This window comes from Hyperolius riggenbachi, chromosome 10 (assembly GCF_040937935.1).
Source record: "Hyperolius riggenbachi isolate aHypRig1 chromosome 10, aHypRig1.pri, whole genome shotgun sequence".
Lineage (NCBI taxonomy): Eukaryota > Metazoa > Chordata > Amphibia > Anura > Hyperoliidae > Hyperolius > Hyperolius riggenbachi.
Window position 1 is genome coordinate 132124616 of NC_090655.1, and position 25863 is coordinate 132150478.

The 25863-nt window shown below is 43.2% G+C and overlaps 1 protein-coding gene across 8 annotated transcripts in view; it reads right to left on the reverse strand.

The window, feature by feature from the left end:
- Positions 1 to 25863, reverse strand: part of LOC137536102 (cGMP-dependent protein kinase 2-like) — an 843621-nt gene that overhangs the window by 516143 nt on the left and 301615 nt on the right. The window contains exon 1 of one of the 8 annotated variants that reach the window (XM_068258146.1): positions 15897 to 15953. The exons of the other annotated variants lie outside the window; for them this stretch is intronic. The gene's annotated coding sequence lies outside the window, so the exon portion shown is untranslated. Of the gene's footprint in view, positions 1 to 15896; positions 15954 to 25863 lie in introns of those variants that run through there. 8 annotated transcript variants of the gene reach the window in all.

Here is a 25863-nt window from a genome sequence, read left to right on the forward strand (position 1 = left end):
GTAAAATTTTTGCCGTTTGCGGAATTTGCGCACAACAACCTAAAAAGCTCCTCTTCTGGGTTTTCCCCATTTCAGGTGGTTTTGGTAAGATCACCCAAGTTTGCTTCCTTGCCGGTCGCATCTACACCCTTTCCGGCTCTGGAGGATTGGCAAAGGGCCCTGAGGGAGATTTGGGGAATGGTTAAGAGGAACCTGGGGAAAGCTTTTCAAACCCAGAAAAGACAGGCAGATAAAAGACAGTCTGTAGAGTGGAAATTCTCTCCAGGAGATTTGGTGTGGGTGTCCACTCGTCATTTGGCCCTGAAACAACTGTCACCCAAGCTGGGCCCTAGATTTATAGGACCTTTTCCAGTGGCCAAGAAAATCAATAATGTCACTTATGCGATTGATCTCCCAGCCAGTATGAGAGGTGTGAGATCATTCCATGTGTCTCTTTTAAAACCAGCAGTACACGTGGATTCCTCCCCCCCCCCCCCTGTGTTGGTGGATGACCAACCAGAGTATGAGATTGAAAAGATCCTGGACTCTCGTCTGGTGCAGAATTCTGTGCAATACCTGGTCCACTGGAAGGGATAGTCGCATGCATGCGGAGGAATTAAAGAAGGAGTTTCATGACTTACATCCTGGGAAGCCTGGTGGAAAGTGTCCGGAGTCAACTCCTCGGGGGGGGGGGGGGTACTGTAATGGATTGCGGAGACACTGCTGCGCGGTCTGACAGTGAGGCGGCTGCTTCCGCGTTCAGACCGGCGATTTCTCCGCAGCAGCATGCGTCTGGTTTGTCGGAACCTAGTAGTGCACACAGATGGAGAGCTACGCGCGCTGCAAGACAGGCTCTTTATGCCAATAGGAGAGGGGTCCGCTGATCGGGACGATCAGCTGATCCCAGCGTGGCAGGGGATTGGCTGAAGGGAACTGGGTGGCGCTGGGGAGCGCTTTGCTAAATATACTCCTTGCCTGTCAGTTGCTAGTTGTCTGGCGTTGTGAATGCTTTAGTGTTAGCACTCAGACCTTAGTCAGATCTTTCAGTGTGGTGGAACCAGGAGGACCTGGGAATCCACACTTAGCCAGATAACTGTGTTACTATTGTGTTATACTTCAGACTAGTTCCAGGGTGTTGAGACCACGGACCTCACACCCAAGACTAGGGATACTGTGTTACTATTGTGTTATACTTCAGACTAGTTCCAGGGTGTCGAGACCACGGACCTCACACCCAAGACTAGGCCTTATTTAATATCTGTTATGACCTATTGCTTTCCTGACTCTCCTTCTGCTTTCTGATTCGGTACCTACGCATATCTGATTACCTGTTGCCAATCCTGCCTGTCCCTGGTTACTGAATCAGTCTTCTGTCTCTGTACCTTGTTTGCTTGTGTGTTGCCGACCCGATCTGGCCGACCCTTCTGGCTGTCACCCGCCTCCTGGGTGTTCAGTCCATCTGCAGGGACCCCCTGTCTCTCAGAGGGACCTCTCTGCAAACCAGTCAGGGACACATCCTCTAAGAGTCCTTTGACTGCAGTAGAGTCTGACTCTCCTTGGTTAAAGTCATCTCCTTCTCTAGTGATTCTACTCATTACTGTTTCACCAAACACTTACACGTTTTCAGGTGTCCAGAGGTTAGCTATACTTGTATTATCGGTGAGTCTGCAGATCATCAATAATCAGGTATATATCTGTATTGTTGGTGATACTGCAGATCACTAATAATCAGATTCTCTCTGTGTGCTGACACCGATCGTTACAATTTGCAGGATGCCATCTAACTGTACTGCACTATGCTGGAGGTGTCCCCTGAAGAGGTAAATAACTCTGCCCACTGATGCATGTTTTGCCCTCCAGATCACTGGGCTTCATCACAGTGTGGGGAAAACTCAGCAAATTTAAATAACCAGATTCATTCCTCCCAACTTTTTGAAATAGGAAAGAGGGACACTTAAGCCACGCTCCTGCCATCCCCCAAATCACATCCCGGCACACCTTTAGTCGATGGCCAGATTTGTAGGCAAGGCCATAAAGGGCATGGCCTAGGGCACCAGTAAGCAAGGGGCAGGAAGTGGGCTGGCACACTCAGGTAGTTAACTTGCAAAACATATAAACCAAAGGCAGAGCAGTTGAGCACAGAAAAGGATGGGAGAGGCACAGGACAGGGGAGCATAGGATGGGGGTGCTCAAGACCAGTGGAGACAGTGGGTGGCGTGGGGTTGACAGTGGACCATTGGAGGTAAAATGCACAAATCCGGCCCTGCCCTAGTCACAGATACCAGAAAGAATTCATAAGAAAAATATGTTGTTTCATAATTCAAACCACATTGGTCTTCTCTATCCTGGTTAATTTTTCTTCATATTAACATTTGAAAATTATATATATATATATATATATATATATATATATAATCGAATTAAAGTATGAGAATAAACGTTAGAGTTAATGAAACACATTTTTCAGTAGAAAAATACATATATTTACATAGATCTGTTCATCAGTCTTGAGAGAGAGACAAATAAGGAAGAAGCAGGGACAGCGGGACTGGGTTCCCAAAAAGGGACCGCCCCTCTGAAAAAGGGACAGTTGGGAGCAATGCAGATTTCTCACATGATCCACCTACTTTCTTTACACTTGTGGAGATCTTTGGAGACAACCTTGTAAAATACAGCCTATTCACCTCCCTGTATAAAGAGCCATCTTGTGTACAGAAAAGAGTAATGCAACTCACCCCTTATTAAATTACAAAATCACAAGAAAAATTAAAAAATCATTTTCATTTCACCTTATTCCATGAAAAAGCAATTTATTTCAGGAAGGAGGAAAGGTTTAATTCATAAGTTGAAAGTGGCAAAAAAGGTGGAAAGTGGTTTCTGTAGAAATAGTATACTAATATATTAAAGCCTCACCAATTTATGCGATTTTATCTCTCTTAAATGTCTCATAATTTCCAGTATATAATAAAGGATGTTTATATTAGGTATAAATATTGTTGGTGCTTGCTCTCATTGTTCTGCTGAGAGTAATTTTGATAGAATCAAGTGTACTGGCATTTTTTATTTCATTTTTCTAACGATCTTTAAAAAATTCCTTAGTGCTAATTCTATTTTTAAAAAAGGACCTAGTCTGTGTGTGTGTGTGTGAGCTTAAAAACAAGAAGAGAATCGAGAGCCCAATATGGTGCAGTATTGTCAGGTAAAATGAAGAGTTCAATACAATTTTATGTGTATATACTCACAAACACGGGTTACCCATAGGCAACCACTTTAAATGGAGGTGGGGAGCATTAGGACCTGACCCCACTCAGGTTAAGAAGTCGCTCTCTGTAGATAGTAGATGGGGATGCACCCCTCCACCCAGGGTGGACTAGAAGATCAGCAAAAGCTAGGTATATAGAGGCGCCAGAGTAGAGTAAAACATTTTAAAAACTGTTTAAAAGCAGAGGGGGATGTTAGGGTGGACTTACCTCCCTCTTACAAAAAAGAAAACTCACTCGAGTCTCGATAAAACAGAATTGACAAATAATTTATTCAACTCCACAAATGCAACGTGGGCGTGACCCCGCTTCCTCAGGCAAAAATGGGAGCACAACTCAGTGGGTCAAGCAGTAGGTTTGAGTGCCTCTGTGTGTGAGGAGTTGCGCAGAGGCTTTGCACACCTCCCATGTCCCGGTGTCACCCTCCGTTCTCCCTTTGCTGTGATCTGCTAGCACACTGCACTTTTACCACTGCTTCATGAATACACCCCATGGTGTGGTAACATTTTACAATGCACAAACATTGACTGAATAATTTATAAATAAGTAATTTTATAAATTAAGTAATATACAGTAAAGTACCACTTTAAGTAATTAATAATAAAAAAAGAACAGTGTGCCCCTTAGGGTCCTTTTACACTTAGTCAATTGCTCTCAGTAATAACTGAAAGGACAACTGATTTTCAAAATAATGCCTATTTTTCCCTATGGCTCCATTCACACTAGATGTGTTTTAACTGAACGATTTTTCATAATGCATTGCTATGGAGAAGGAAAAAAAAATATGTGCCAACTGAAGAAGTGTAAAAGTACCCTTGGGCCCTGTTTACACTTTGGCCTCAATTCACTAAGGTTATCTCCTGTTTCTAGAGTTATCACCATGTTGATAAGGCATGTAGTATTCAGGAAACATTTTACCTCAGTCAAACTGAACGTTAACTCTTCTGTCTTTAAGTTAAAGAGAACCCGAGGTGGGGATCTTAGAGTTAAATCTATACACAGAGGCTGGGTCTGGCTATAGTGCCCAGCCTCTGTTGCTAGTTGAATCTTCCCTAAATCCCCCCTGCGCTCTACACTAGCCCATAAATTACAGCCGCGCTGGCGACACTGAGCCTGTCGCAGCGGGCTCTGTTTACCATTCTAGTGCCACTCATGCCGATCCCCCGCCTCCTGCAGAGTGCCAATCCCCACCCACGTCCCTTCCCTCGCCGCTGATTAGAGAGAAGTGACGCGGGCGGGGACTGGCAGTCTGCAGGAGGCGTGGGGAGCGGCGTGAGTGACACTAGAAAGGTAAACAGAGCCCGACAGCGTGGCTGTAATTTATCGGCTAGTGCAGAGCGCAGGGGGGATTTAGGGAATATTCAACTAGCAACAGAGGCTGGGCACTATAGCCAGACCCAGCCTCTGTGTATAGATTTAACTCTAAGATACCCACCTTGGGTTCTCTTTAAGGAGAGATCTCTAAAGTTAACTCTTCAATCCTTAAAATAACTCCAGAATTCTAAAGTTAAAGACAGGCTGTTAATTAACTGCATGTGAAAATAACTACAGAGGATTTAACTTAAAGGGAACCTGAAGCGAGTAAAATTATTTAAAATAAACACATGACGTCACTGCAAATGAATATTACATACTAACCTCACCGTCAGCTCCTCTCAGAAGCTCACCATTTTCTTCTTACAGTGATCCCTACCAGTTCTGACCATATTTTGACAGAACTGAAATACACCCGTTGCTGTCAGTTATATATCAGCAGCTGTCAGTTACAACTGAATGTGCAAGATAATGTCCTTGTTTCCCTATGGCTCAAGTGGGTGATATTACAGTTTAACAGTGTGCTGACCAGGAAGATGTTATGGGGCAATGGCCATTTTTAAAATGGAGAAAGGAGAATTCCGTTGATCACAGTGGACGCAGGAGAGGAGAAAGAGATTGAGGAGTAGACTACACAGGAGGTAAGTATGACCTGTGTATGGTTATTTTGACTTTTTATTTTCAGTTCAGGTTCTTTTTAAAGAGAATCTGTACTGAGTAAAATTATTTAAAATAAACACATGAGGTAACTTCAAATGAACATTACATAGTTACCTTGCCATCAGTTCCTCTCAGAAGCTCACCATTTTCTTCTTACAGTGATCCCTTCCAGTTCTGACAACATTTTGTCAGAATTGAAATATATCAGTTGCTGTCAGTTATATATCAGTTGCTGTCAGTTACAGCTGAGAGGAGAACTGATGTGTCCATGTTTCCCTATGGCTCAAGTCAGCGATGTTACAGTTTAACAATGTGCTGACCAGGAAGCTGTTATGAACTACTAGCCATCTTCAAAATGGAGGACGGAGAATTCCATTGATCACAGTGGACAAACAGGACGCAGGAGAGGAAAAATAGATTGAGGAGTAGACTACACAGGAGGTAAGTATGACTTGTGTATGTTTATTTTGTCTTTTAATCTTCAGTTCAGGTTTTCTTTAAGGACTGAAGAGATAAGATAACTCTCTCACTGTGAAAATTGTTCTCTTCACCTTAATAAGGCAAGATCGCTGTGTGGTTGTAAATTTTCTCTTGCCTTATTATCTCCAGCATGACTTTAGTGAATTGAGGCCTTAATCAGTTGCTCTAAGTTATAACTGAAAGGACAACCGATTTTCAAAATAGTGCCCATGTTTTCCTATGGCACGCATTTTAACTAAAATCTTTTTCACAATGCACTGCTATGGAGAACAAAAAACATGTACCAACTGATTAAGTGTAAACTGAGATTCTATCCAGATAAGTGTCCAACCATGCAGTTTGGCAGTCATCAAGGAAAGAGATATCAAGTGTATGCCACCTCTCATCAATCCCACAATTGTGCATGGGTTTTGACGTTAGGGGAAGTCTTGCTAGCGGATGAGCAAAAACACTGCTACCCTACACAGAACTCTTTTCCCAGTGTTAAATGGTGAGGGGCTCTTACCCTCCTTTGTTGCCTCAAGTAAAGACCGGTCATCTCTTCAGTTGGCTATTGGCACCCAGTTAAATAGGGTTCTTTGCATACCTTTGTAATAAGGGATGCAGAGGCTGTGACTGCACCTGGACACCTGGGCCCTTATTCAATCAAATGTTTTTCCTGAGTTTGTTTCTGGAAGATAACTTTTCATGTTCTCAAATCATGTTTCAGCACTTTGCAGTTAAAAAAAGTGCCAAAAACTAAGTAAAAAAAATACTAACAATATTATTGATATTTAGGAAAGGGTTCTTTACAGTAAGAGTGATTAAGATGTGGAATGCATTGCCACAGGAAGTCGTTATGGCAAACTCTATACCTGCATTTAAAGGGGGCTTAGATGCTTTCCTTGCGTTGAAAGACATCCATGGCTACAATTACTAGGTAATGCCTAATGATGTTGATCCAGGGATTTTATCTGATTGCCATGTGGAGTCGGGAAGGAATTTTTTTCCCTTTTGGGGCTAATTGGACCATGCCTTGTAAGGGGTTTTTCACCTTCCTATGGATCAACAGGGATATGTAAGGGAGCAGGCTGGTGTTGTACTTTGTTCTCTGGTTGAACTTGATGGTTGTATGTCTTTTTTCAACCAAAATAACCATGTTACTATGTTCTTCTTGCTTCCTGGTAAGTTAAAAAGCATGTTATTGACAAGGTGTGAACATTTCATCTAAGAGAAAACAAAGGAGTAAAGCAGTATAACTTACTGTAGTTTTCGGACCATAAGACACACCTGACCATAAGAAATTCCTAGTAGTAATGAGAGAAAATGCCGATATTCTTTTCGCATTCATTTTCACAAAAATACTGTAAAATTTGACCTTCAAGTGAAAATGCCATTGAAAATCATTTTGTAATAAGTGTGTGTTTTTTTTCCATTTTTTGAGCAAGATTTTTTGTGTTTTTCGCAAATTTTCCATTTCGCAATATTCTCTTGAAATTGAAAATGGTAGTTTCGATGCGAAAATGACTTTGGCAAAAGTTTGCAAACAACACTGTTACCTAGGCTGTTTTGTGGACTCACCCTCACCCTCACCAAGCAATATCTACCACTAAGCATCTGTTTGCATAAGAAGGTGACAGCCAGTGTCACATTGAGCTACTTTCTTTTCTCTGGCAAAAAAGTCACCTGCTCAGGATTTAAGAGGAAAGGACACAGAAGGAATTAGAATGCATTACTGCTTTGCAAAGCACTGAGGCTTTGGAATCAGACTGTGCAGGTTTATCTGTATCGGTTATTGTCTCCTTTCACACATCTAAGTCTATCCCAAAGATGCCAACTGCTGAGATGTCAAATGGACATCATTCAGTGTGACAAAACTTGAGCACAAGACATGTCATTAAATTCACCCCCCTAGTCAGACACACAGTAACCTAATGATGCTCCACAACCCTCCCGCTGTTTGGCTGTGTGAAGTAGAGCTGATCTAGGCACTTTTGCTCAAAACAGCAGGGGGACAGGGCTTAATGGCAGCCACTGCAGTCCCCACCTGCTTCAGCGCACAGCTTCTCCAGGACACAATGGTGCTGAGGATCACTGCTGCCTGCAGCCACACTTGGGAACATGTGATGTTGTGGTGCTCAGGCGCCTGATGGGAGTATTGTAATATCTGTGTACTGGTCTAACCCAGAGCCGGGACAAGGTCCTCCAGCACCCAAGGCTGAGACACCAAAGTGCGCCCCTCCATCCCTGCCACCCCAGCCATCACACACTGATTGCTATTAGATTAAGAGGCGCCACAAGGCCCACAACCTCCCCAACACCTTAATATGTAGTTATCTGGCTTGCAGTCACTGCCATGTATTCCCTTTTCTTATTTCTTTCTGCTTCAAACACAATTAGGAATGACAGCTGAATGAATTCTACGCCCCCTCTTACACTGCGCCTTGAGGCTGGAGCCTCTCTAGCCTATGCCTTGGCCCGTCCCTAACCCCCTGCTCCTCTCCTGACTATAGCACTAACCAGTCCTCCTGAAGTAACCTCAGTGCCAGCTGCTTGTCTCCCTCCTGTTTCCTCAAAGTGCTGGGAGTTTGACACTCTGGGACGCAGCAACTTGTGTCCCAGAAGTGCTGTTCCCTCACCTCTCACTACGTGACCTTTCAGCGTACATGTGCTGGGGTCACGGAGAAAATACAAGCCACACACGGAGGATTAAGAGGTAAGAGCTTCCTACTGTGCTTCACTCTAATTGCAGTTGCTGCAGGGGTTTAATAGGGAGCAGTGGCACTGGACCGAATATGTATTATTAAGACGCAGTGATGTTTTCACCCCACATTTGGGGGAGAAAAAGTGTGTCTTATGGTCTGAAAATTATGGTACTTACATATGGGCCAATGGCACAATGTCTCACCTGGGCCCCTTATTCAGTAACTGAATTGGCTGCAGTGGTATTGATCCCCTATGTATCCACTTTGAATCGTGGAAATCATTAAAATAACTGCTCTATCTAGCTATAACGAACACGCTGAATCCAGCGCTGGAGACTTGGGCGCAACAGCACAGGAGACTTGGGCGCAGCTGGCGCCACCATAGGCCGTAATAGGAACTATGGCTGTAGCAGGCACAGGGAATAACTTCAGCGCCGTCAGAAGACGGAGCTGAAGTTGCTTTTAAAACAATAATTCGGCTTCCAGCAATAGCTGGAAGCCGAATTATTTCATTCCCCCACTATCCATGGCGGCCTGGAGGGGGAATAGTAATTAACATGGCCCGGACTTGTGCGGCAGCAGGATCAGCCATATACCGGCTGTGTCCTGCGCCCAAGTCTCCGGCGCCGTTCTCTCTTGTACGCAGCTATAAACTTGAATAAACAGTTAAAAAAACCTATCTAAGACTTTTCTTGGAATAACAAATTGATTTTTTCAAATATAATTAATAAACATATGGTGAAACTCTAGTATTCCAACTGTTACATCTCACATGCACATCTATCTATAGTTGTTGTGACAGCACATCAATGGCCAGCTAACTTGAGACCTGATGCACAAAAGCACTTCTGGCAGCGTGTACCATGAGTTACACTATTGGAAGGACTCGTACCGCTCAATAGTAACTTTTGTGCACCAACCCCACGCAGCGTTGTAAAAGTACCCTAGAAGAGGCTCAGTAAGACTGATGTTTCTAAAGAAGGATGGCCATCTTGTCCTGCCAACATAAGCAGTTTTACAAAGGCTTCACCTCCTCCCCACATCCATCTGAGGTATATTCTACACTGTGCAAAAACATGGCAAAGAATCTGCATTAGAAATGTCAGTGAATAGGAAAACTAACATCTGGGGAAAAATGTATTACTTGGATGTGTCTTAAAGTCTGGCAAAACTACTGTATACCTTGGACACAGTATCCTGTAAAAAGTACCTTGAAGCTTGTAAATTGTTAAATACAAAAAGTACCTTGGAGCTCTTACATCCTAAAAATGTTTCTTGAAGTTTGCACTTTCAGAAAATTGCCTTTGGCCTTGAATTCCAGAATCATGGTTTATTTATGCAAACATTTATGTAACATAGACCCTTCTCTCCACAGTACTTTGCAAAGAACATAAAAATGTATCTGAATTAACAGTCTTTCAACGGGAATCACAGTCTGATATTCCTCCCACAGACTAGTCTAGCAAGCAGATTACGGTGTTGCATGGCCGGCCTTTGACCAGAGCGACTAGAGCCGGCTTCCGGGGGGGGGGGGGGGGGGGGGGGCGACTGGGATGTGCATTCAACTGGCCCTGCCCACATTTCTACCTGCTGGCTGCAGGCTCCGGGTCCATCTGTGGCTGCTGCGAGTGGTAGCTCTGCCCCCTGGTGCCGCTGGGGGTGATGAGAACGAAGACTCCAGGAACCTTCTGATGCCTCTTGCTGAGTCTGTGTGATGCGTGCGTGCTAGTAGCACCGCTACTGGGGGATCTGCTTGTATACTATGCACTATTTATCTGCCTAGCTATATACACTAAAAAGGGATCAGTTTATATATACTTAAGGGGGGGATCTGCCTATATACACTAAAGAGGGGGGGATCTGCCTATTTACACTAAAGGGGATCTGCCTACATTCACCAAAAGGGATCTGCTTATATATACTAAAGGGGGGATCTGTCTATATACACTAAAAGGGAAGGGGGGGGGGGGTCTGCCTATATACATTAAAAGGGGATCTGCCTATATACACTAATGCACATGGGTGTGCGTGTGCGTGCGTATGTGCACGCGAAGAGGATGAATGGGGGGGCACCAAAATCTGGTTATGCTCAGGGCGCTGTGAAACCTAAGGCCGGACCTGCGGTGTTGTGAAGAACATAAACCTTTTGGATAAAACCCTTTCAAGGATTGAAAGAAAACACAAACTCCATACAGACATTATTCTGGCTGGAATTGTAACATAGGAATGTAGATGTTGCAAAACAAGAGTACTGGGTACTTAGCTGCCCCCTGAAGATACCCTTAAAAGGTGAATTATTCAAAGCACACATAATCTGTGCTTAAACTGTAGACTTTCAAATCCTTCCCCCCATAGTCTGTAAGGTCCCTTTATGTCCCTCTAGCAGTTCTGTAAGATGTGTGAGTGGAACTCCAGTTACACCGACTGCGCATGCGAGGTGCCATCCGCAAGCTCTTCTGAATCATGCTCCCATTGCCGGGAGCATTCTGTGCATGCTCGGTTAACTCTTTTGAGAACTGCACATGCGCAGAAGGCTTCTGGCAATGAGATTATAATTAAGAAGCATGCACAGACAGGACTGCGTATACACTGGAGTTCCAGTCACACATCTTACAGAGCTGCCAGCAGGACCCAGAGTAAGGATGGATGGAAGAAGCCCCAAGTAGGGCCGGACTTACCATAAGGCACTGTAGGCACATGCTTACAGGCACCTGATGATGGAAATGCAGCTTACTCCCCTCCCTGAGTGTCTCCCCCCTTTTCTTCCATATGAAGAGTCCTGATGAGGGCATAAAAGAGAGGTTACTCACCTGGCTCTTGGCATTCCACTGACGAGATCTCCCTTTGGGCGGGGCACCTGAAGCTACTTAATACTGAGGGTACCTCTGGCTACATAACGCTAAGGGCACCACAAGCTACCCATAATGGGCAAGGGAAGTAAGGGAGAAAAGACAGCTGGGCCAGACAGCAAGCACACTTGCGGTGCAATTTGGTGGGGGTTTGTAGGTTCATGGAGGGTGAAGTCTAAGGTGCCAGGACATCTGTGCCTATAGGCTTCTGTGATGTAAATCTGGGCCTCGCCGCAGGTAAGTAAAAGCGGGGGGCGGACCTACCATGAAGCCACCTGAATAACATGATTCAGGTGGCAAAATGTAGGGTGCGGCGTTTGGATAAATCAAAACAAATTTAAGGGACATATAGCGACCTATTTTAGAAAAAAAGTTTACGCATATGTATTTGGGGCACTAATATGCATATGCATTTGGGGCACTAACAATTTTTAGGCAATTTTTTCTCATCTCTTTGATGTAGATAAATAAAACTAAAGTTTGGGTTTGGAGCTTACAAACACAGAAATAGCCGCTCACCAAGGTTTGCATGGATGCGTTTTCAAGTTTACATGCTACCAAGGAAATCTATCTATAGTATGTGCAGGGGGCGCCTCTAGCCATTTTGACACTCCAGCCAAGAAAACCTGTGGCACCACGTGGTGCCCCCCCATGAAAATAGTCGTAATGCGGCAATGTTTCACTATAAAGTAATCGTAATGCAGCAATGTTTCACCATAAAATAATCATAATGTGGCAATCTTTTACTAGAAAATAATAGTAATGCAGCAATGTTTCATCATAAAAAAATCATAATGGGGGCAGCATTTCACCAGAAAATGTTAATGCAGTACAGAAATGTTTCACCATAAAATAATCATAATGTGGCAATCTTTCACCAGAAAATAATCGCAATGTGGATATGTTTCTCCAGAAGATAATCGCAACAGCAATATTTCTGTGATAAACAGCGGAAAACCCGCCGCATGTTCTGGCAGCAAGGTGGCTGTTTCCGCGTCTGATGCGGCGGTTTGTCCGCGTCAGCAGGCGTCTGGTTTGTCTGGAGCTGGTGATGCATGGGCTGAGTGGCGTGGGGGCCGCCGCATGTTCTGACGGCAAAGCGGCGGATTCCACGTTCAGTGCGGCGGGTTCCCCGCAACAACATGCATCTGGGTTAGCTGGACCTAGAAGGGCACACAGATGGAGAGCTACGCGCGCGCGCCGCTAGACAGGCTCTTTATACCAATAGGAGGAAGATCAGCTGATCGGGACGGTCAGCTGATTCCTGCTCGGCTATTGATTGGTTGATGGGAGCTGGGCGGCGCTGTGGGGTGCTTTACTATATATATCTCTTGCTGTTCAGTTGCTGGTTGTCTGGCGTTGCGAATGCTTATGTGTTAGCACTCAGACCTAGTCAGATCTTTCAGTGTGGTAGAACCAGGAGGACCTGGGAATCCACACTTAGCCAGTTACTGTATATTATCTGTGTTATTCTCTAGCATAGTTCCAGGGTGTTGAGATCACGGCCCTCACACCCCAGACTAGGAATACTGTATACCATCTTTGTTATTCTCTAGCATAGTTCCAGGGTGTTGAGATCACGGCTCTCACACCTCAGACTAGGCCTTGTTCTGATATCTGTTATGACCTGTAGCTTTCCTGACTATTCTTCTGATCTCTGATTTGGTACTTTGCATATCTGATACTCCGTTGCCGACCCGGCCTGTCTGACCTTCTGGCTGTCACCCTCCGCAGGGTGTCCAGCCTTTCCGCAGGGGTCCTCTGCTCTTCAGAGGGGACACTGCTCCTTATCAGTCAGGGACTCCCTCTCCAGGTGTCCTTGACTGCAGTAGAGTCTTCTCTACTTATTGGACCACCTAATACCCCGGTGGTCCAAAGGTTACTGTTGCACCAAAACACTTACACTCCCAGGTGTCTAGAGGTTAGACATATTTGATTATTGGCGATTCTGCAGATCCCCAATAATCAGGTATATCTGTATTCTTGGGGATACTGCAGCTCGCCAAGGATCAGATTCTCTCTCTGGTTGCTGACACCTATCGTTACAATTTCATTACAAAATAATCGTAATGTGGGCAGCATTTCACCAGAAAATAATCTTAATGCAGCAATGTTTCAGCAGAAAATAATAGCAATTCAGCAATGTTTCACCAGAAAATAATCATAATGTGGCAACTGGCAATGTTTCACCAGAAAATAATCGTAGCGCAGCAATGTTTCATCACAAAATAATCATAACGTGGGCAGCATTTCACCGGAAAATAATCGTAATGCAGCAATGTTTCATCAGAAAATAATCGTAATGCGGCAATGTTTCACCAGAAAATAATCGTAATGCAGCAATGTTTCACCAGAAAATAATTGTAATGCAGCATTTTCTCACCAGAATATAATCGTAATGTGGCAATGTTTCACCAGAAAATATTCGTAATGCAGCAATGTTTCAGCAGAAAATAATCGTAATGCGGCAATGTTTCACCAGAAAATATTCGTAATGCAGCAATGTTTCAGCAGAAAATAATCGTAATGCGGCAACGTTTCAGCAGAAAATAATCATAATGCAGCAATGTTTCACCAGAAAATAATGGTAATGCACTAATTTCTCACCAGAATATAATCGTAATGTGGCAATGTTTCACCAGAAAATATTCGTAATGCAGCAATGTTTCAGCAGAAAATAATCGTAATGCGGCAATGTTTCACCAGAAAATATTCGTAATGCAGCAATGTTTCAGCAGAAAATAATCGTAATGCGGCAACGTTTCAGCAGAAAATAATCGTAATGTGGCAATGTTTCACCAGAAAATAATCGTAACACAGCAATGTTTCGCCATAAAATAATCATAATGCGGCGATCTTTCACCATAAAATAATTGTAATGCAGAGTCTTTCATCATAAAATAATCATAACGCAGCAATGTTTCAACCTTGTATTTATCGTAATGTGGAAATCTTTCACCAGAAAATAATCATAATGCAGCAATGTTTCACCAGAAAATAATCATATTGTGGGAAGCATTTCACCAGAATATAAAGTGCCAGGCGCCCCTGAGTATGTGTATGAACAGGGAAACCAGGCCTTGCCTTGATGTGTGTGCAGACTTACGGCATGACTATACAAATGTTCTCACATTTTTCCAGGGTCTCCGTGGAAGGAGTGCATACCAGTACTCTCATCCCAGTGACCAGTGCTATTCACATAGCCATTTGTGCAAAGATCCAGCACCTGAGGGCATGGGCAATAATAACTATGTACAGAATATAGCAGCACATGCAAGTTTGCAAAAGAGATTAAATTGTATTAAAAGGGAACCTGAGCTAAGTACAATTATTTAAAAGAAAAATATCTCAAACAAACCTCACTGTCAGTTCCTCTCAGAAGCGTTAGATGTTCTTCTAACAAGGATTCCTCCTAGTCAGAACTAAAAAGCACAAGGGCCCTATTGCACTATACTAATTGCTGTCACTTATAACTGAAAGGACAACTGATGTGCAAGGTAATGTCCATGTTTGTTGTGGCTCAAGTTGGCAATATTACAGTTTATCATACACAATTTGTCCTCAACAGGACAGGGCCTATTGGTGCAAATAGAAGTAAAATTGAAAGAATGGTATCTTTTAATCAGTATTAAATTAACAGTGTTATACAGAGGTGGGACTCTATACACGTCCCTCTGTTAAGACCTAAAAAACAACAAACTGTCTGTTTCGTGGGAACGGAATAGTGCTATAATTGTACACACGGAGGGTCTTTACTCATCCCCCACTGCTCTATTCGTCAATAGCTGAGCGTGGTGTGGCTATCCCCAAGTGCACAAAAATGCCAACTATCTATCCACTGAAAGTCACAGCATCTGGGTCAAAAAATTCTGTATGTCACTAAAAGGCAAGGCTGCGAGATATCCAGCTGGTCATGCCTCCCTATATGACCGACCTCTAATGCAGTGGGAGTAGGGGGTACTCAGAACAAGACAGACATACTAGGGAGTGTTCATATACAATATATACAGTGCAGACATAAAAAAACCTTGACCGGTTTCACCCCAATGGCTTCATCAGGAAGTGGCTAAACAGTGCATAATTATATTACAATATATACATATTCCCCCCACCACTGTACAATGAACAGAGTGTCCCCCAGCACACTCCTATAGCCCAAGTCAGAGCTAAAAAAACGCCATCTCCATGTGGCTATAAATATGGTGGACGAGTCTCAGGTGTACGCCCCCGCAGGGTGGAGTCACCACAAATATCGCCCATAGCACCATCCATGTTCCCACATCATAGATGTGTCACATGACTCTAAAGGCCTGTACAATTTCCGCCCCAGACTGTGTATAGACAGAGTAGCCATCCTATGGAATATGTGTGGCCAGGATGTCGGCGGCTGCGCTACACTACCGGATGATGTCACATCCGTAGGCGTCACTTCCAGCCGACACCATGCCCACATCATTGCCATGGTAATATGTCGGCGCTATATAAATACTAAATATTAATAATAATAATGGTAATCCGGCTTCAACAATGCCTCCTTGCATATGACGCTTGCTGTGGGGCGGTCCCTTGTGCCGGCAGCTCTTAGCAATTAGCTGATGAGTTATCTGGATATGTAAACATTGCACTAGACTGCGCGATCCTAGGTATCCATCATAGTCACAAATGCCTACTGTCAATCTCATTAATGCAGCGTCACTTCCGGCTGGCGCCATGCCCACATCATTGCCATGGTAACCCGGCTTCAACAATGCATCCTTGCGTATGACGCTTGTTGTGGGGCGGTCCCTTGTGCCGACAGCTCATAGTAATGAGCTGATAGGTTATCTGGATATTTAAACATTGCGCTGGACTGCGCGATCGTAGGTATCCATCATAGTCACAAATGCCTACTGTCAATACACGTATCTACTGTCAATGTGGATCATTCTAACATGCTGAACAACCCTCCATAGGGTATCATATATTACCTTCTTTAGAAGGGAGCTTTATTATACATTACTGGGCTACATGATTATGATAGATCATGTTGTATGCAGCAGCACCAAATGACATTTCTGGGACATAACACTCGTGAGGCAAGTATATTAACTCTTATATGTAAATGAATAATGTGGATGGATATAGAATAGCAGGTACATATAATATACATATAGCAGACAGTAGCTGCATCTACATGAATTAATCGTGCCAGTAAATGTGTCTTGTAGGGAGATCATTAATAGTGTAAAAGGCAACAGCGCCCGGGTGGGAAGAGAACAAAACATCCATGTAGATGTAGATGGAGACATGAAACTACATCTAGAGTAGTGATAACAATGTAATGTAACGTTCATAGCCATACTTATAGAAAACATGCCAAATTGAAATTTCCAGTCTGAATGTCCACTGCGATTCTATTTGCGTCAGCTTTTTGTCTATATTCCCTCCCCTGAAACCATTTCTCCAATGCTGGATGCCCCAGAATTGAATCTCAAACTGTTGTCCTGCATGGACAGAATTCATGTGTTTTGCAACTGAGGTCTCTCTCTTGTGTTTAATATCGCCAATGTGTTCACAAATCCTGCATTTGAGGGGGCGAGTGGTTTTTTCCACGTACCTTAGGTCACATTGGCACCTTGCCACATATACAACATTTGGCGTATCACAATTTATGAATGATAGGATGTAAAATTTTCGTCCATTTGTAGGTGAAATGCAGGACTTGACTGTAGGCATATATTTACATGCCTTACATTTACCACACTTGAAAGACCCGTTGGGTCTCTGGGATAACCAAGTCTGGGTGGGGGGGGGATCTATCCATGTATGTACTGTGCACAAGAAGATCTCGTAGATTGCCTGATCTTTTATATGTAATGCACGGTGTTTGTGGCAAGATGTTGGCTAAATCCTTGTCTTGTTGCAAAACTGGCCAGTAATGTTGGATAATTTGAAAAACTGAGTGCGATTGGTTATTGAAGGTGCCTATCAGACGTGGTGCCATGCGTGTCTGACTGGTTTCTTTGGGTTTGGATTTAAATTTGTGGCGCAGTCGCCGACATCCTGGCCACACATATTCCATAGGATGGCTCTGTCTATACACAGTCTGGGGCTGAAATTGTACAGGCCTTTAGAGGTATGTGACACATCTATGATGTGGGAACATGGATGGTGCTATGGGCGATATGTAATGACTCCACCCTGCGGGGGCGTACACCTGAGACTCGTCCACCATATTTATAGCCACATGGAGATGGCGTTTTTTAGCTCTGACTTGGGCTAAAGGAGTGTGCTGGGGGACACTCTGTCCATTGTACAGTGGTGGGGGAATATGCATATATTGTAATATAATTACGCACTGTTTAGCCACTTCCTGATGAAGCCGTTGGGGTGAAACCGGTCAAGGGTTTTTTATGACTGAACTGTATATATTGTATATGAACACTCCCTGGTATGTCTGTCTTGTTCTGAGTACTCCCTACTCCCACTGTCTGTGCATTAGAGGTCGGTCATATAGGGAGGCATGACCAGCTGGATATCTCCCAGCCTTGCCTTTTAGTGACATACAGAATTTTTTGACCCAGATGCTGTGACTTTCAGTGGATGGATAGTTGTCTTTTTTGTGCACTTGGGGATAGCCACACCACACTCAGCTATTGACGAATAGAGCATTGGGGGATGAGCAAAGACCCTCCGTGTGTACAATTATAGCACTATCCCATCCCCACGAAACAGAGTTTGTTGTTTTTTAGGTCTTAACAGAGGGACGTGTATAGAGATCCACCTCTGTATAACACTATGTTAATTTAATACTGATTAAAAGATACTATTCTTTCAAATTTACTTCTATTTGTACCAATAGGGCCTGTCCTGTTGAGGACCAATTGTGTATGGTGATTTTTCCCTGGTACCCTTTTGGAAAGTGTATAGTTACTGTTCAATATTACAGTTTAACAAAGTGCTGACCCAGGAGTTATTATGGGGTCATCGTCATTTTTAAAATGGAGGATTTAGAAATACATCAATTACAGAGAAACTCCGACCAAGAATTGAACTTTATCCCAATCAATAGCTGATACCCCCTTTTACATGAGAAATCTATTCCTTTTCACAAACAAACCATTAGGGGGTGCTGTATGGCTGATATTGTGGTGAAACCCCTCCCACAAAGAAATTCTGAGTACGTACTCTTGGCAGTTTCCTGTCTGTGAACCATGCTGCATTGTGGGAAATAGCTGTTTACAGCTGTTTCCAACTGCCAAAAAAACACGCAGCAGCTACATTACCTGCCAACAGTAAAAATGTCACCATGTAGTAAATGTCAGAATGTAAATCAGGGATTTAAAAGATTTTACAATGGGCAAACACTGACTAAATCATTTATACATAATTATTGTAAAAATGAAGCACTTTTTTTATTACATTATTTTCACTGGAGTTCCTCTTTAAAGTGGACAAACACGATGCATGAGAGGAGAAAAAGATTGATGAGTAGACTACACATGAGGCAACACGTGTATATTTATTCAGTAAAAAACTGCTCTAGCTACAGTTACTGCACTTCACACCAGGGTGTGCTGTCTTATTAAAGGGTGTGCCGTTTTATTTATTAGATTAAAGGGAAGGTCCGAGCAGAATAAAAAAAGAAAATCGACTTACCTGGGGCTTCCTCCAGCCCCTGGCAGCCTTCCTGAGCCCTCACCGCAGCTCTGTTCCCAGACGGTGGCCCGGGGTGCCCTCTGTTACAGATGTCGACCTCGCCAGGTCAGCATCCTCTGCGCCTGCACAAGCGCTGTTCGCAATCACGCTCACGTGGTCTGGAGTGTTCTGCGCTGGTGCAGTAGCTTCAGGTTACATGAGCGCGGTTGCTAGCGGCGCAGCTGCATGCTAATGCATGCGCAGCAGATGCCAGCTGGCATCTGCAACCAAGTGGACCCCGGGCCACCGGCTGAGACCGGAGCTGCAGCGAGGGCTCAGGACGGCTGTCAGGGGCTGAAGCAAGCCCCAGGTAAGTAGATCTTTTTTTTTAACACCCCAGTTCTTCCCTTTAAAGCACAACATAGTAAAAGCAGTCCTACTGCAATATATTTTATTCAGTGGCTTCATAAGGCTCTAATTCTGTTTTTTTCATGGTTGTTATCTGTTTTGTTTGGCATTTTATGTAACCCCTTTATTTATTGTACAGTAAGTAATATATTCGATTTTTTTGATTATTATTATTTTTTCAAGATTTTACTCAACAAAGCTTAGCAAAGAAATAAAAAACACCACCGGTTGATAGCACAAGATAAATAGTGTAAAGCCATTGCCTGTAGTTAAATCCCTTCACTCTCTGCAGCAGACCTGGTCAGAAGGCCCCACTTCAATCCACTCCTTTCTCCTAAGGGATTAGAAATAGGAAGACAAATATCCATATGTGAAAGCCCTTTATGAGACAATGCACGTAAATCTTTTCCTGTCCCTTCAGTGGCAGGTTTCCTGGATCTGAGCAATTCAAGGCACATCTTGAGTGACAATGTGGGACAGGTCCCCCTTATTCCAGAACATGTGTTAGACAAATAAACAGGTCTGCAGTGGCAGCTGGAAAAATCATCCAAATCCCCATAAAAAGGTGATTTCTTTCAAGGACAGCATCCTTTGATGGGAAGGTCGAGATCCCCCTAATGAGAGTAGTAAATCCAGTAGCTTCCCTATGTCTGCTTCACACACTAGAGGCTGGCTACTGCTGCTACATTTTCCACTGTCTGTCACATATATTTAATTCAAGAAACAGATGCCACTTATTTCTCATCAAATGATGGACTGGTTCCTTTTTTTAAATCAAAAACATCAGATGCGGATATGTCAGATCCTCACAGTCCTAAAGGTAATTTCAGACATGTTTATTGACTATGGCAGTATCGTTCATTTCAAGGCGAGTGATGGTTATATACAAATAATATTTCAAAATGATGCTACCAGTAAGAGTATTATTTTTTTTTAATTACTGTATATTCCTGTGTACAAGACTACTTTTGAACCCTTGAAAATCTTCTGAAAAGTTGGGGGTCGTCTTATACCCCGGGTGTCATTGATTCCGGGTGATACGCCCTATCCTGTTACCGCCTCTCAGATCTCCCTGCTGAGGGAGCGCAATCTATTCTTCCATACCGCTCTGATAAACAGGTAGACAAGGAGAGCTGACCAGTCTACTTAAAGAGGAACTCCAGCCTAAACAAACATACTGTCATTAAGTTACATTAGTTATGTTAATTAAAATAGATAGGTAATATCATCTCTTACCCACACTGTTCTAAAAGAACAGGCAAATGTTTGATTTCATAAGGGCAGCCATCTTTTTGGTAGAAAGGAGGTGACAGGGAGCATGAGACACAGTTCCAACTGTCCTGTGTGCTGAGCACCTCTCCCAGTTGCTAGGCAACGTGAATAACAACATAGGAAATCCCATCATGCTCTGCACAGCATCAGGGGAAAAAAGCCCGGGCTTTTTTTTTTGATGGGTGGAGCTTAGCTAAAAATGCAGCTAAAAATGATGCTTTGGTAAGAAAAACAAAGTTCTGATGCTGTGAAACTGTTAAATAAACACCAAACCTTTTCAGTGCTGCTGAGTAGATTTTTAGTCCGGAGGTTCACTTTAAGGAGAGTTGACCAATGCAACAAGTCAATTGACTATATACTGTTATATACTGGGTAACACATACAGTACAGCACCAGTATCTGTTTATACATGGCACCATTACATGATTTTTTTATTTTTATTTTAATTTGGTGTACGTTGGAAGAGGGGTAGTCTTATACGGCGAGTATATCCCAAACTCTATATTTTAACTGGAAAAGTTGGGGGGTCGTCTTATACGCTCAGTCGTCTTATACGCAGGAATATACGGTATATAAAAAAGAACAGATGCAACCAGAGGAGTCACATGGGCAAGCAGCACTGAAAGAGACAAATAATACTCTTTTATATAACGTTGAAAAGGTTTACTACAAACACCATCAGTAAAGTCACCCTGAAACAAACCTAGGCAATTTAAAATTAACATATAATATATATATCAAGCAGTGAAATGCTAATGGGGCAGTGTTTCAACTGATCATCAATCATATTTCAGCAGATATAAACTTGAGATAGAGTAGGGCATGTTATTACACTGATGCTCCTTAACTGATTATCAATTATGGGGTAAATGTCATAAGGATACAAAGGGATGAATTAAATTTCATTTTCTGCTCGGTGCAGACTTACTCAGAATAATAATGCCGTTTGGACACTCTAACCTGAACCTTGCTGATTATATGAAGCATGTTTTCAGCTATAGCTTTACCGTAATTGTATGTGTAATCTACATTATTGGAAGGCACACTGGCATAGTGAATAGCACTCTTGCCTTGCAGTGGTAGGTCCTGGCTGTGAATCCCAACTAAGGCGCTATCTGCATGGAGTTTGCATGTTCTCATGTCTGCATGGGTTTCCTCCAGGCGCTCAGATAAATGAATGGGCTTTCCCCCTAGATTGGCCCTAGGCTATGATGGACATATGACTATGGTATGGTTCCCTTAAGAAACAGTTAATGATAAGACCATACTCTGTGAAGTGCTGCAGAAAATGTCAGTGCTATATACATTAATAATTATAATAACAGTTTCTGTTTGACCAAAAGAGCTGGTAATGATGGAACGATCAACCAATAAGTGCCTCTCATTGCTAGCCAATAAGAATTGTCAATGAGGTGCTAAAAAATACAAACTGGGCCAATCACAATCCAGAGGGAGAGAATCTGACTGACGCAAATCCATGCTGAATACAACTTGCATTGTGAATGTGCCTGCAATGCGGAATTATTATCATATCAATGAGATGTTGTGAACTCTTTACAGACCAGGCCAGGTCTAACGCTAGGTACACACAATACAATTTTCTAACAGATTTACTGTCAGATCGATTATATCAACATATCAATCGATTTTCCATAGAAGTGAATGCAAAATCCATCAGAAAATCGATCTGAAATCAGATCGGACCTGTTGGAAATAATCAATCTGACAATAACTCTGTCTGAAAATTGTATTATGTGTACCTAGCATAATATGTATGTAAAATCTTGGTATGAATGAGTATCTGTAGCACAAACTGAAGTCCATAGACTCAGACTGTGATGAGTTTTCAAACCTAGTTAAGTATGTTACTGAGCACATCATTTTTGTAAACCTGCAATTCCAAATGTGTTTAGCAATGTGGTATCATGCATAACATTGCAGCGTACGCTAAGCATCCAAGACAAATGGCATTAATGAATACAAAGTTGCAATAAGACATGAAATAAAGAGCTGTTTCCACTATCAAGCGAGTTTAAACAGACTTCTAATAGCATGGCACTATTGTCAGTGTAATGGAGAATCAGCTTGTGTTTTAATATCAAGTCCTTGCTAAATGTAGACAAAGACATAATGAAAAGAACTTTATCACAACTGTCACTATTTGACATTAAACAAACAACGGTTGGCTTTACATCCATTGAAGAATTAGATTTATGTTTGACCGATCAATTGGAGTTGCTTTATTTGTGCAATTCATAATGAGTGAGAACTGCTGCTGTCATTACCACTGAGAAAATAGCCCACTTAAAGCTAAAATGATTAATTACAGCTAAACCATAAATTAAGCTTATGTGTGGGTGGCGAGTGTAGCTTACCGGGATGCTTGTTATTACAGCTATAACCTTTGGCCAAGTAAAGAGAAATACTCATCTAGTAAAATATATCAGTATCATTCATCAGAGAATTATTGCAATGTACAATGAGGCTAGTCCAATTTGCTAAAGGGTTTTGCAGTTTGATTGGTTATTAGGAATTTTTACATATGATCATGTTCATTACAGTTATAGGGGCTACCTGAAGTAATATATGACATGACGAGATAAACGTCAATGTATTGCCCCAATTCTACATAGAAATGGACTGTGTTCCTTTTTTATTTTTTCTCAGTGTAAAGGTAGCAATACATTTAGGCAGGGAACATACTTGTCTTTCAGTTTTCAGTTGTCGCCAGCACAATGTTTACCTAAGCGCTGTCTGTCAGCGCCGCTCCCCGCCTCCTCCGCATCGGCGCTACCTGCCCGCGTCACTTCCCTCCTATCAGCGGGAGGGAAGGGACACGGGCGGGTAGCACAGATGCGGAGGAGGCGGGGGAGCGGCGCTGACAGACAGCGCTTAGGTAAACATTGTGCTGGCGACGCGCTGCGTGTCGCCAGCACTGCGGGGGGTATAGCAGCGTGCAGGAGGGACATGGGGGCACACCATGGGGCAACGGAGGCTGGTCTTAGTGTGCACAACCAGCCTCTGTGCCCCAGTAACATAATAAATCCCACCTCGGGTTCTCTTTAAGTGTGTACTAGCCCATTGATTAACATGAGTTCTCAGTTTCTCTGTGCATAAAACGCGCACGAAAACAGTCAAGTGTGTTCCCTGCCTTAGCGATTATGGGCAGGTTCGACTAAGAGACCCATCTCTCTCTAATCGAATCTGATTATTGAGAGATCTGTCAGCTGCCCATACACACAGGCCAATTACCGATCAATTTCATGCTAAAAATCAATCCAGAATCAGCCTTGAGCGCCGCATCCGCTGCCTCGCTGCTCCGACACTGTCCCTTAATGAAATATGTCCCCCCGATGCCCAATGTGAAGTATACATTACCTGAGCTGGGCTTTCGGGATTCCGTATACACGCACGCCCCATGTGGTTTCTTAGTAAGGGCAGGTCTGGACAACAGAGTGCGCCCGCAGCAGCGGATGGACAAGCGTTGGCCGCGGAAAGTTAATGTATACTTTACACTTGGCACCGGGGGGACATTATTCACTAGGGGGGACAGTGCAGAGGGTTCTGTCAAGTTCGTCGATCATCGCAAAATTGCATGCCATTCTCTCTTCACACAAGATCGAGCAAGTCGGCCCAACATCTTGCAGCATGTGCGATCGACAATGCAACCAATTTTCATCCCGAAATTGGTTGCACTGTCGATCGGGCATGCACTTGGCAGCACCAATTTTCATCCAATTCGATTATAATAATCAAATCGGACTGTCGATCAGCCGCCAAGTCGCGGGCTGAATGGCAACCTTAAGAGTTAGGAATCCAGGGCCTATATGCAATTAACTTTTTCACCTGAGTTTTCTCCAAGGTGATACATTCAAAACACCTTTTAAGCCACCAGCAAGTAAGAAAATACTCAAAATATTTTTAATAGTACTTTTTCGAAACAACTTTTGGGTACTTTGTCATTGTAAAATGCTTAAAAGTTATTTTAAAGAAATTATGAAAATGATCTCCTATGAGATAACTCAGGGCACATATGCAATTCACTTTTCCTCTTATGTTTTCTCCTGGGTGATAATTTTTAACCTTCTCTTTAAAACAACTTTTCAGCATTTCACAATTGAAAAACTACAAAAAGTAGTAGAAAATTTACCATGAAATTTATTTTGTGTATTTTCTTGCTTGCTGGGGGTTTAACCACCTGAGCGGTCTGGACGAGCTGAGCTCGTCCAACACCGCCGGAGGTCGCCGCTCAGGCCCTGCTGGGCCGATTTTAATCAAATAAAGTGCAGCACACGCAGCCGGCACTTTGCCAGCCGCGTGTGCTGCCTGATCGCCGCCGCTCTGCGGCGATTCGCCGCGAGCAGCGGCGAAAGAGGGCCCCCCTAGCCGCCTGAGCCCTGCGCAGCCGGAACAAAAAGTTCCGGCCAGCGCTAAGGGCTGGATCGGAGGCGGCTGACGTCAGGACGTCGGCTGACGTCGATGACGTCACTCCGCTCGTCGCTATGGCGACGATATAAGCAAAACAAGGAAGGCCGCTCATTGCGGCCTTCCTTGTTTATTCTGGGCGCCGGAGACGATCGGAAGATCGCCTCCGGAGCGCCCTCTAGTGGGCTTTCATGCAGCCAACTTTCAGTTGGCTGCATGAAATAGTTTTTTTTTTATTTGAAAAAAACCCTCCCGCAGCCACCCTGGCGATTTAATCAGAACGCCAGGGTGGTTAAAAGACATTTTATTGACAAAGTGTGAAAATATCAACTTGGAGAAAACTAAGGAGAAAAAGTTAATTGCATATGGGCTCAGGTCTCAAAATGAAATTTTCTCTGCAGTCAGATTGCAATCGGAATAGAACAGCTACTGATAAATAATTAGAAGTCATGAAACTCATGTATGACTGAGAGACAATTTTGAGGGCAGGAAACAAATAGTTTATGGTTTCTCTGAAACATTATCATTCACCTGAGACAGTCAAAACTTTAAGCCTAAACTGAAGTTTCCTCTGTAGAAAGGGTCGCTACTCTACCTATACCAGTCAGCAAGTAAGCAAACCAGCAAATCCTGATGAAATGGTCAAGTACAGAATGCAAATCCATTTGAAGCTAATACCCTCTATCTCTGCAACCAAATACAGTTTGCAGCCTAGTGGGGTTTTTGTATTGCTGTAAATTGACCACTCCCCCTCAGCACCTGCTCTCCCCTTTTGAAATCTTGGTCCCAAAGGAGGATGAGCATAGCTCCTCTTTCGTGTGTCTACTTTGAATTAACACTGTAGATATGGTTTAGCTCATCATTTGATGTTCACTTCAGGTATACTTTAAAGGATTTTTACATTAAAATCACTTT